Source organism: Capricornis sumatraensis, chromosome 11 (assembly GCF_032405125.1).
Source record: "Capricornis sumatraensis isolate serow.1 chromosome 11, serow.2, whole genome shotgun sequence".
Lineage (NCBI taxonomy): Eukaryota > Metazoa > Chordata > Mammalia > Artiodactyla > Bovidae > Capricornis > Capricornis sumatraensis.
Window position 1 is genome coordinate 92477436 of NC_091079.1, and position 9172 is coordinate 92486607.

The following is a 9172-nucleotide window of genomic DNA, read 5'->3' on the forward strand; positions in this document are numbered from 1 at the left end:
CAATCACCCTTGAAGGTTTGCCACCAACTGATGGACTTCTCGCAGGCATTGCGTGCCTGTCACCCACCCTAGTGGGTCAACGGAGAGGTGCTGTTGTCACACATGTAGGAAACGTAGACGATAAAGGCCTGAATCTCTACAGGGATTGGAAACTATACAGTATTTCCTTGCCAAGGTCAAGCCATTTTCTAGTTTTCCCACCAGAAAATTGCAGAGGCAACACTGTGTGCCCGGACAGGGCTCACGAAAAGAGCATCCTTTCTAGAAATAGAAAGCTGATGACCTACCCAATACTTTGCAAACAATGGCATCGATAGAGGGAGGAGCTGAAGGACAGGAGAAAAAAGCAACGGGAAGAACGTACTAAAGAATCAATCCCCTTCATAAATGCCTGACCTGTGCCCACAGTTTTAATTGGCCTGATCCTTGACACAAGGGAGATTAAGGACAGAACCCTCACCCACTTGGGCAACAGCTACCAGGACACAGTGGATAGTGGTGTAACAGGAGGGAAAGGGGCAGGGCACAACTTTTGAAAGAATGACATAGCCCAAGGACATAACACAAACCAATTAGAATTAAATGTGTTGAAGATGGCAGACAAGTAAACTTTGACTAGACCTTGATCTGCAATCAGCAAGCTAAATGACATACCCAGAGGCTCCATGACAGTTTCAAAGTACTGTCCAAAGACCAAGGAGTGGGCAGTGGCCCAATTTCAGGAAATTTCTACCCTTTCCCCAAAATAGTTGGAATGACCCTCCCACTCATTCAGTTCAGTTGCTCAGTCATGTCTGACTCTTTGCAACCCCATGTCGCAGCATGCCAGGCCTCCCTGTCCATCACCAACTCACGGAATTCACTCAGACTCACGTCCATCGAGTCAGTGATGCCATCCAGCCATCTCATCCTCGGTCGTCCCCTTCTCCTCCTGCCCTCAATCCCTCCCAGCATCAGAGTCTTTTCCAATGAGTCAACTCTTCGCATGAGGTGGCCAAAGTACTGGAGTTTCAGTGTTAGCATCATTCCTTCCAAAGAAATCCCAGGGCTGATCTTCAGAATGGACTGGTTGGATCTCCTGGCAGTCCAAGGGACTCTCAAGAGTCTTCTCCAACACCACAGTTCAAAAGCATCAATTCTTTGGTGCTCTGCCTTCTTTACAGTCCAACTCTCACATCCATACGTGACCACAGGAAAAACCATAGCAAAGTAATGTCAGCAAAGTAATGTCTCTGCTTTTGAATATGTTATCTAGGTTGGTCATAACTTTCCTTTCAAGGAGTAAGCATCTTTTAATTTCATGGCTGCAGTCACCATCTGCAGTGATTTTGGAGCCCAAAAAAATAAAGTCTGACACTGTTTCCACTGTTTCCCCATCTATTTCCCATCAAGTGATGGGACCAGATGCCATGATCTTCGTTTTCTGAATGTTGAGCTATAAGCCAAAATTTTCACTCTTCACTTTCACTTTCATCAAGAGGCTTTTTAGTTCCTCTTCACTTTCTGCCATAAGGGTAGTGTCATCTTCATATCTGAGGTTATTGATATTTCTCCCGGCAATCTTGATTCCAGCTTGTGTTTCTTCCAGTCCAGCATTTCTCATGATGTACTCTGCATATAAGTTAAATAAGCAGGGTGACAATATACAGCCTTGACATACTCCTTTTCCTATTTGAAACCAGTCTGTTTTTCCATGTCCAGTTCTAACTGTTGCTTCCTGACCTACATACAGATTCCAGCATATAAAATTACCCAGCCCATAAAAACTAACCATGCCACATTTCATAGCCGCTGCACTCACCCATTGCAATAGCCCACACTCTGTGGAGTGTGCTTCTCTCTGAATCTGAACAAATCCACTTCTTACCTATCACTTTGTCTCTCACTGAATTCTCTTGGCAATGAGACATCAAGAACCTAAGTTTCACTAGATCCTGAAACCAGGTACCAAGGGTTTTGGCTGGGTTTGAGTCCCTGAAAGTTTGTTGCAGAGCCGTGAAAGATGCCAGGATTCTTGGCCTTCAGAGAAGAATTCAATCCGGGGCCAGCAGTGAGGCTTGATTGCTCAGAGCTTTTGTGTAATAAAGTTTTATTAAAGTATAGAAGAGATAGAGAAAGCTTCTGACATAGACATAAGAAGGGGGCAGAAAGAGTGCCTCCCTGCTAGCCTTTAGCCAGATGCTATATAGCTACTAGCAGTCGACTAATTAGAGAAAGGAAATGTTTCAGAATTCAGAGAATGGCACCAGGCCCCTCAACCACAACATGCCCACTTGCAGTTTGTTCAAGGAAACAAGAAAAGAGAGATTGTAATGGAATTAACATTTTGTTAGCCATATGTCCTTCCATCCATAGGGGCGAAGACTTCCTACCTTAAACAGAAGTTTTCTGGATTCTGAGACTGAGCTGTGTAAGCTTTCTGCCACGTTTGTTTTGCTGTGCCAGTTTCCAGCACGCTGGGCTTCTTGTCACTTCCATGCACTGGGTTTCTGTCGTGTTCTCCTTCCACCTTGACAGATTTTGCTGAGTTGGGCTTCTGCTGTGCTTGGCCTCTGCCTCACTGGGGCCAAGCTGAGGTAGCTTCAGCCAAGTTAGACCTGAGTCACAGCACCAGCTATGTCGGGAGAGTGTGTAATTTCCTCGGTTCTGTCTCTCCACAACAAAGATTTGAAATGGTGGACCAGTGTTACAGCTTGGTTACAGCTCAGAATTTTATTTGGTAAACAGAGGACAGTACACCCTCAAGGCATGAGGGTGGGCTGACCCCAAAGGAGAGGCCTCAACCCATCATGCATCCCTCTTTTTATACATTTTGTCTCCACATCACCCCCTTCCCCCCCGCCCGCCCGCCTCCCCTCACCAACCCTGAGCCTGCCCTACGCAAATTAGGCCTAGCCAGGAAGGGGGCATGTTTATTTTTCACCTGAGGTTCTTGCTTTGGTCCTCAGATATATCCTTTATTCCCTTTTTGTGGGCTTTTCCCTTTCTTTGTCTTTTAGCTACTACAATTTTGGACTCTTTTCTCTATTGTAACTACCTAATAAAGGGACTCTATGTCTTTAAAAAATGAAATCACAGTTAATGCAAATATTTGTTGCAGCATTTACTGGTGTTTGTAACTCAGGTTAGATGGAGCATTTAGTGAGGTCAAGGACTTCAGAATTATCTTAAGTAGGTCAGATAGTCACCAAGAAAATCATTTTTGCTCAAGGCCACAGTCTGTACTCGTACACTAGATGTCTATTTAGCAATGTATACTATCTATCACAAAAACACGAGACCAAGCAGAGTCACAAAATTACAGAATTGAAGAGTTGGGAAGGGTCACAGAAATTATAAAATCAAAATGCCCCCAGTTCTCACAGCCTGCCATTGGACTTCTACATTCATTCCTGCTAAACTGTAACCCCCATGAGGACAGAGACCGTCTTTTTCACCATCATAGCCCCCTGAATAATATGTGGTCAGTAAATATTTTTGAGCAAACAAATGGGTATTCTTATGGGGGAGACTGTGCCAGCTATATTCAGTAGTGGCGCTAGTAGAAAAGAATCTGCCTGGCAATGCAGGAGACATAAGAGACATGAGTTCGATCCCTGGGTTGGGAAGAACCCCTGGAGAAGGGAATGGCAGCCCACTTTAGCATTTTTGCCTGGAGAATCTCATGGACAGAGGAACCTGTTGGGCTATACTCCATAGAATCTCAAAGAGATGGACACTACTGAAGCAATTTAGCAAGCATGCAAGCTTTCATTAAAAGTGGGAAGTTCAAAGTCTTTCCATTTGCATAGTGAACTGGAGCCGCTGTAGCTGAATATGAAAGGAGATATGGTAATTTAGTACCATGAAATGGGAAATGCATTTTAATTACCCCAGGCATTTTCTTTTTGCAAACGAATTGCTTCTGTTTTTATGACAATATAAGATCATGAATCCATTCACCTTAACGGTGGTTAATAAGGCCTATAAAGCAAGTAATAAAAATGCTTTGTTTGCAGTGCTGTTTTTAGAAACTCCTATGTAAGAATTAAAGATTTTAAAATTTAATAAAAAAAAAAAAAAAGAAAAAAAATCTTTAAAGCTAAAAAAAAAAAAAAAAAGAAACTCCTATCTTATGGAAAAATCATCTCATTATTGAAAGCTTTTTAGTTATTTAAGAATCCTGGAAATGAAAGGATTCCCATGAACTTAAGAACATCCTTCATACCTCAATTAGGGAATCAAAGTATTTGAAGACAGAGGTAAGAATTATTTATAAATTTACTTCAAATCTATATAAACTATACATTTCTTTTGCTGGTACCATAAAGTAGAATTTAATCTGGAAATGGCTGAAAATAGTCTGAAAAAAGACACTGTATGTACAATGAGGTAACAGTCTGAGACAATAGACCAATAATAATTTCAAGGAAAAATATTTTCTATTGAATGATATGTCTTCCATTAAATATATATATACATGAAGTCACTCAGTCATGTCTGACTCTTTGCAACCCCATGGACTGTAGCCTACCAGGCTCCTCAGTCCATGGAATCTTTCAGGCAAGAGTACTGGAGTGGGTTGCCATTTCCTTCTCCAGAGGATCTTCCCAACCCAGAGATTGAACCTCAGTCTCCCGCATTATAGGCAGATGATTTACTGTCTGAGCCACCAGGGAAGCCCATTAAATACATATATATGATTTTTTAAAAATCTCACCTTAGAAAATGAAAAGGTAAAATTTAAGAATAGTGAATGCAAATTAAGGGAAGACTAATAACTTAGTTTTGCAATTAGATTAGCACAAAATTTTAAGGCAATGCATTTGCATTTAAAGGCAATGCAGTAGCTAGTGAGGCTAAGTATGAGTTGCTACAAGTTGAGAAAAATAATCTGGAAATATGTATTAAAATTTAAAGTATGTACACTTCTGAACTAGCAGTACTAGTTTTTGGGACTCTGTTCTGCTGTAATAAAGAATACATGTATTGGAAATTCTCTGGCAGTCCAGTGGTTAGGCCTTGGAGCTTTCACTGTGGGAAACCAAGTTCAAATCCTGGTACCCTGGTTGAGAAACTAAGATCCCACAAAGTGAAAAATGTCAGTTGCTCAGTGGTGTCCAACTCTTTGTGACCCCTGTGGACTGTAGCCAGCCAGGCTCCTCTGTCCATGGAATTCTCCAGGCAAGAATACTGGAGTGGGTAGCCATTCCCTTCTCCAGGGGATCTTCCTGACCCAAGAATTAAACCCAGGTATCCCACACTGCAGACAGATTTTTTTTTTTTTTTTTTTACCATTTGAGCCACCTGCAAGCTGAGGGCCAAAATACAAACAAAACAACAACAAAAAAATACATGTACCTAAGATAAATGGATAAAGGTGTATGTTACATTGTTATAGCATTGTTTGATGCTGCAAAAGAAAAGAAAAAAGGAAAACAAACTAGAAATAAATTGAATGTCTATAATTATAGTTAATCAAAAAAATATTTGACTATAAAAATTATGTTAGGTTTTGACTCAATACTGGAGGGATGCTTTGATTTAATAATTAAAAGTTATGGAGTAATATGAAGAATATAGTCTCTTTTCTGTGAAACCAATTTTTAAATAAAAACCATATGTGCATATTTGTGTGTTTATAGAAGCATGGAGCTTTTAATATTGATTGCCCAAGGTAGTGGCAGTACTAAGAGGTGATTTAAAAGGGAGCTTTAGAGCTCCATAATCTACATTACTTCCTCAAAAGCCACTCTACATATACATAAAAAAAAGGAAAGTGCTTCCCTGTTAGTTCAGTGGTAAATAATCTGCCTGCCAATGCAGGAGGCATGGGTTCCAACCCTGATTCAGGAAGATCCCACGTGCTGAGGAGCAGCTAAGCCTGTGCACCACGACTGCATAGCCACAACTACTGACACCACGGGCTGCAGCTACTGAAGCCCAGCACCCTAGAGGCCATGCTCTTCAATAGAGAAGCCACTACAAGGAGAACCCCATGCACAGCAAGGAGAGGGCAGCCTGTGAAGCAATGAAGACCCAGCACAGTCAAAAATTAAAAAAAAAAAAAATTAATGTATTTTAAAAAGAAAAAGAACTAAAAAGAGTGTTCCTGGTATTTGCACACAGCTCCAAGAAAAGTCACCTGTTTTTTTGCTGCTACTGTTAAGTCACTTCAGTTGTGTCTGACTCTTAGCGACCCCATGGACTGCAGCCTACCCGGCTCCTCCATCCATGGGATTTCCCAGGCAAGAGTACTGGAGTGGGGTGCCATTGCCTTCTCCAAATCTGTGTGACTTGAAGAAAATCAGTCCTTTTGTTATGTAATTTCCGAACTTAATGAAATCACTACACCTGAACAATGCTGCATGGAAATTCTGAAGTCTTCTTAGCTTCGACAAAGTGAAATGGAAAAGAGACAGTTTTTTCATATACACCTTTTTTTGTTTGTAAAAAATTAAGTTACCATGTAATATTTTCAAAACTTAAAATGATATTCTAAAAATGTTGTGGTGAAACTAATTAGGAATTTATATCACTGTGTGTTGAGCAGGGGAAGCGGGGAAGGAGTGTTCAGGAGGAGACTATTCATTGTTCAGGAGTAAACTGTTCAGTGTTCAGGAGGAGTGTTCAGTTGTTAACTACCAAAAGTAATAGAAATGTTAGTGGTCTTTTAATTGGTTTGTTCATGTTCCTTCGTTTTTTTCCCCAGTATTTTTTTTTCCTTCTCTCTGAACTGTACCCAAAGTCTAGACATTCTTAGCTGTTAGGACTAGACAGGGTCAAGGTTCTTCCTCAAATCATTCTATAGTCAATTCTTTTTCATGTTCTCTTCGAAGTTTATCCTCCAGCATTGGTTTCCAAATTCACATACTATACTTTTTCATATAAAGTACCTGTTGCTAATATAGTGGCAAACTAGATTTAGGATTAGTCTTCCAGAAATTATGAATTTGCCCAAGCTATTGGTCTTTCATTTCCATGACCATTTCTCCTTACAACCAAAGTGCCCACCATGGAACAAAGTTTTCTCTGTGCCTATTATCTAAGAAAAGTTACAAAATTTAAGCTTCAACTCTCATGCAAGCAAATTGGGAAGATTATCCATACATAGTATCTTGTGAATAACCCCAATATATCTATTATATCATGTGTGTGTGCATGTGACTGTATCCCCATAAATGTAAGCTTCAATAAGTCAGGGATCACGTCTTTTATTTCATCTTTTTCCAGTGTCTAGCAGAGGGCTTGACATAAGTACTAATAAATGTTCATTGGATACATAAAAGTATAAACAAATGAACATTTAATGATTGCCTACTTAGTCCAAGAATATTGATAGCTCAGTTGGTAAAGAATCTGCCTGCAAAGCAGGAGACCCCAGTTCAGTTGCTTGGTTGGGCAGATCTGCTGGAGAAGGGATAGGCTACCCATTTCAGTATTCTTGGGCTTCCTTTGTGGATCAGCTGGTAAAGAATCCACCTGCAATGTGGGAGACCTGGATTCGATCCCTGGGTTGGGAAGATCCCCTGGAGAAGGGAAAGGCCACCCACTCCAGTATTGTGGCCTGGAGAATTCCATGGACTGTATAGTCCATGGGGTTGCAAAGAGTCAGACACGACTGAGTGACTGAACTGAACTGAACTGAATCAGATACTTAAGATACATCTTCAGTGGATCTCAACTTTTAAAATATTCAAAACCAAATACTTTAGAAGTCTTTCAGTTCAGTCCAGTCGCTCAGCTGTGTCCAACTCTTTGAGACCCCATGGACTGCAGTACGCCAGGCCTCCCTGTCATCACCAACTCCTGGAGTTCACCCAAACTCATGTCCATTGAGTCGATGATGCCATCCAACCTTCTCATCCTCTGTCATCCCCTTCTCCTCCCACCTTCAATCTTTCCCAGCATCAGAGTCTTTTCAAAAGAGTCAGTTCTTTGCATCAGGTGGTCAAAGTATTGGAGTTTCAGCTTTCACATCACTCCTTCCAATGAATGTTCAGGACTGATTTCCTTCAGGATGGACTGGTTGGATCTCCTTGCAGTCCAAGGGACCCTTCAAGAGACTTCTAAAACACCACAGTTCAAAAACATCAATTCTAAAACACTCAGCTTTCTTTATAGTCCAACTCTCACATTGATACATGACTACTGGAAAAACCATAGCTTTGACTAGACAGACCTTTCTTGGCAAAGCGATGTCTCTGCTTTTTAATAAGCTGTCTAGGTTAGTCATAACTTTTCTTCCAAGGAGCAAGTGGTTTTTAATTTAATTTAATTTTAATTTAATTTAATTTTGGATCCCCCCAAAATAAAGTCTCTCACTGTTTCCATTGTTTCCCCATCTTTTTGTCATGAAGTGATGGGACCAGATGCCATGATTGTAGTTTTCTGAATGCTGAGTTTTAAGCCAGCTTTTTCATTCTCCTCTTTCACTTTTATCAAGAGGCTTTTTAGTGCCTCTTCACTTTCTGCCATAAGGGTGGTGTAATCTGCCTATCTGAGGTTATTGATATTTCTCCCCACAATCTTGATTCCAGCTTGTGCTTCTTCCAGCCCAGCATTTCTCATGATGTACTCTGCATAGAAGTTAAATAAGCAGGGTGACAATATACAGCCTTGACATACTCCTTTTCCTATTTGGAACCAGTCTGTTGTTCCATATCCAGTTCTAACTGTTGCTTTTGACCTGCATACAGTCTGTAAGTAAATAATAAATAATCATTTATTATATTAAAATACATAACATGTTCAGTTAGATTTCCCCCCCCCCCCCAATTCCATGGTAACTTCCAAAAATGTTTGCAAATTTCTTTAACAGAACTTGCTTGGCATAGCAAAAAGGAGAGATATGGTGTCCCAGCCACTGAGCAGGCAGGGCCTTGGCTCTTTAGCTCACCTAGGTATGGTTTCTCTTTCTTTAGTTTGCTAAGTCTTTCTATACCCAAAGAAGGTAAACCATAGTATCTCTAAAGATAACTTCCTTCTCTTTACATTTTATGATTTTATAGTTTAAATTCTGTCACTTTTAAATTATAATTCTACTTCAAGTTGAAAAAAAAATCATCGTGCTTTCTCATGTTGGCAAGGCTTGTTTATATAAATGATCAGATGGTGATTGCAGCCATGAAATTAAAAGACGCTTACTTCTTGGAAGGAAAGTCATGACCAAATTAGATAGCATATTCAAAAG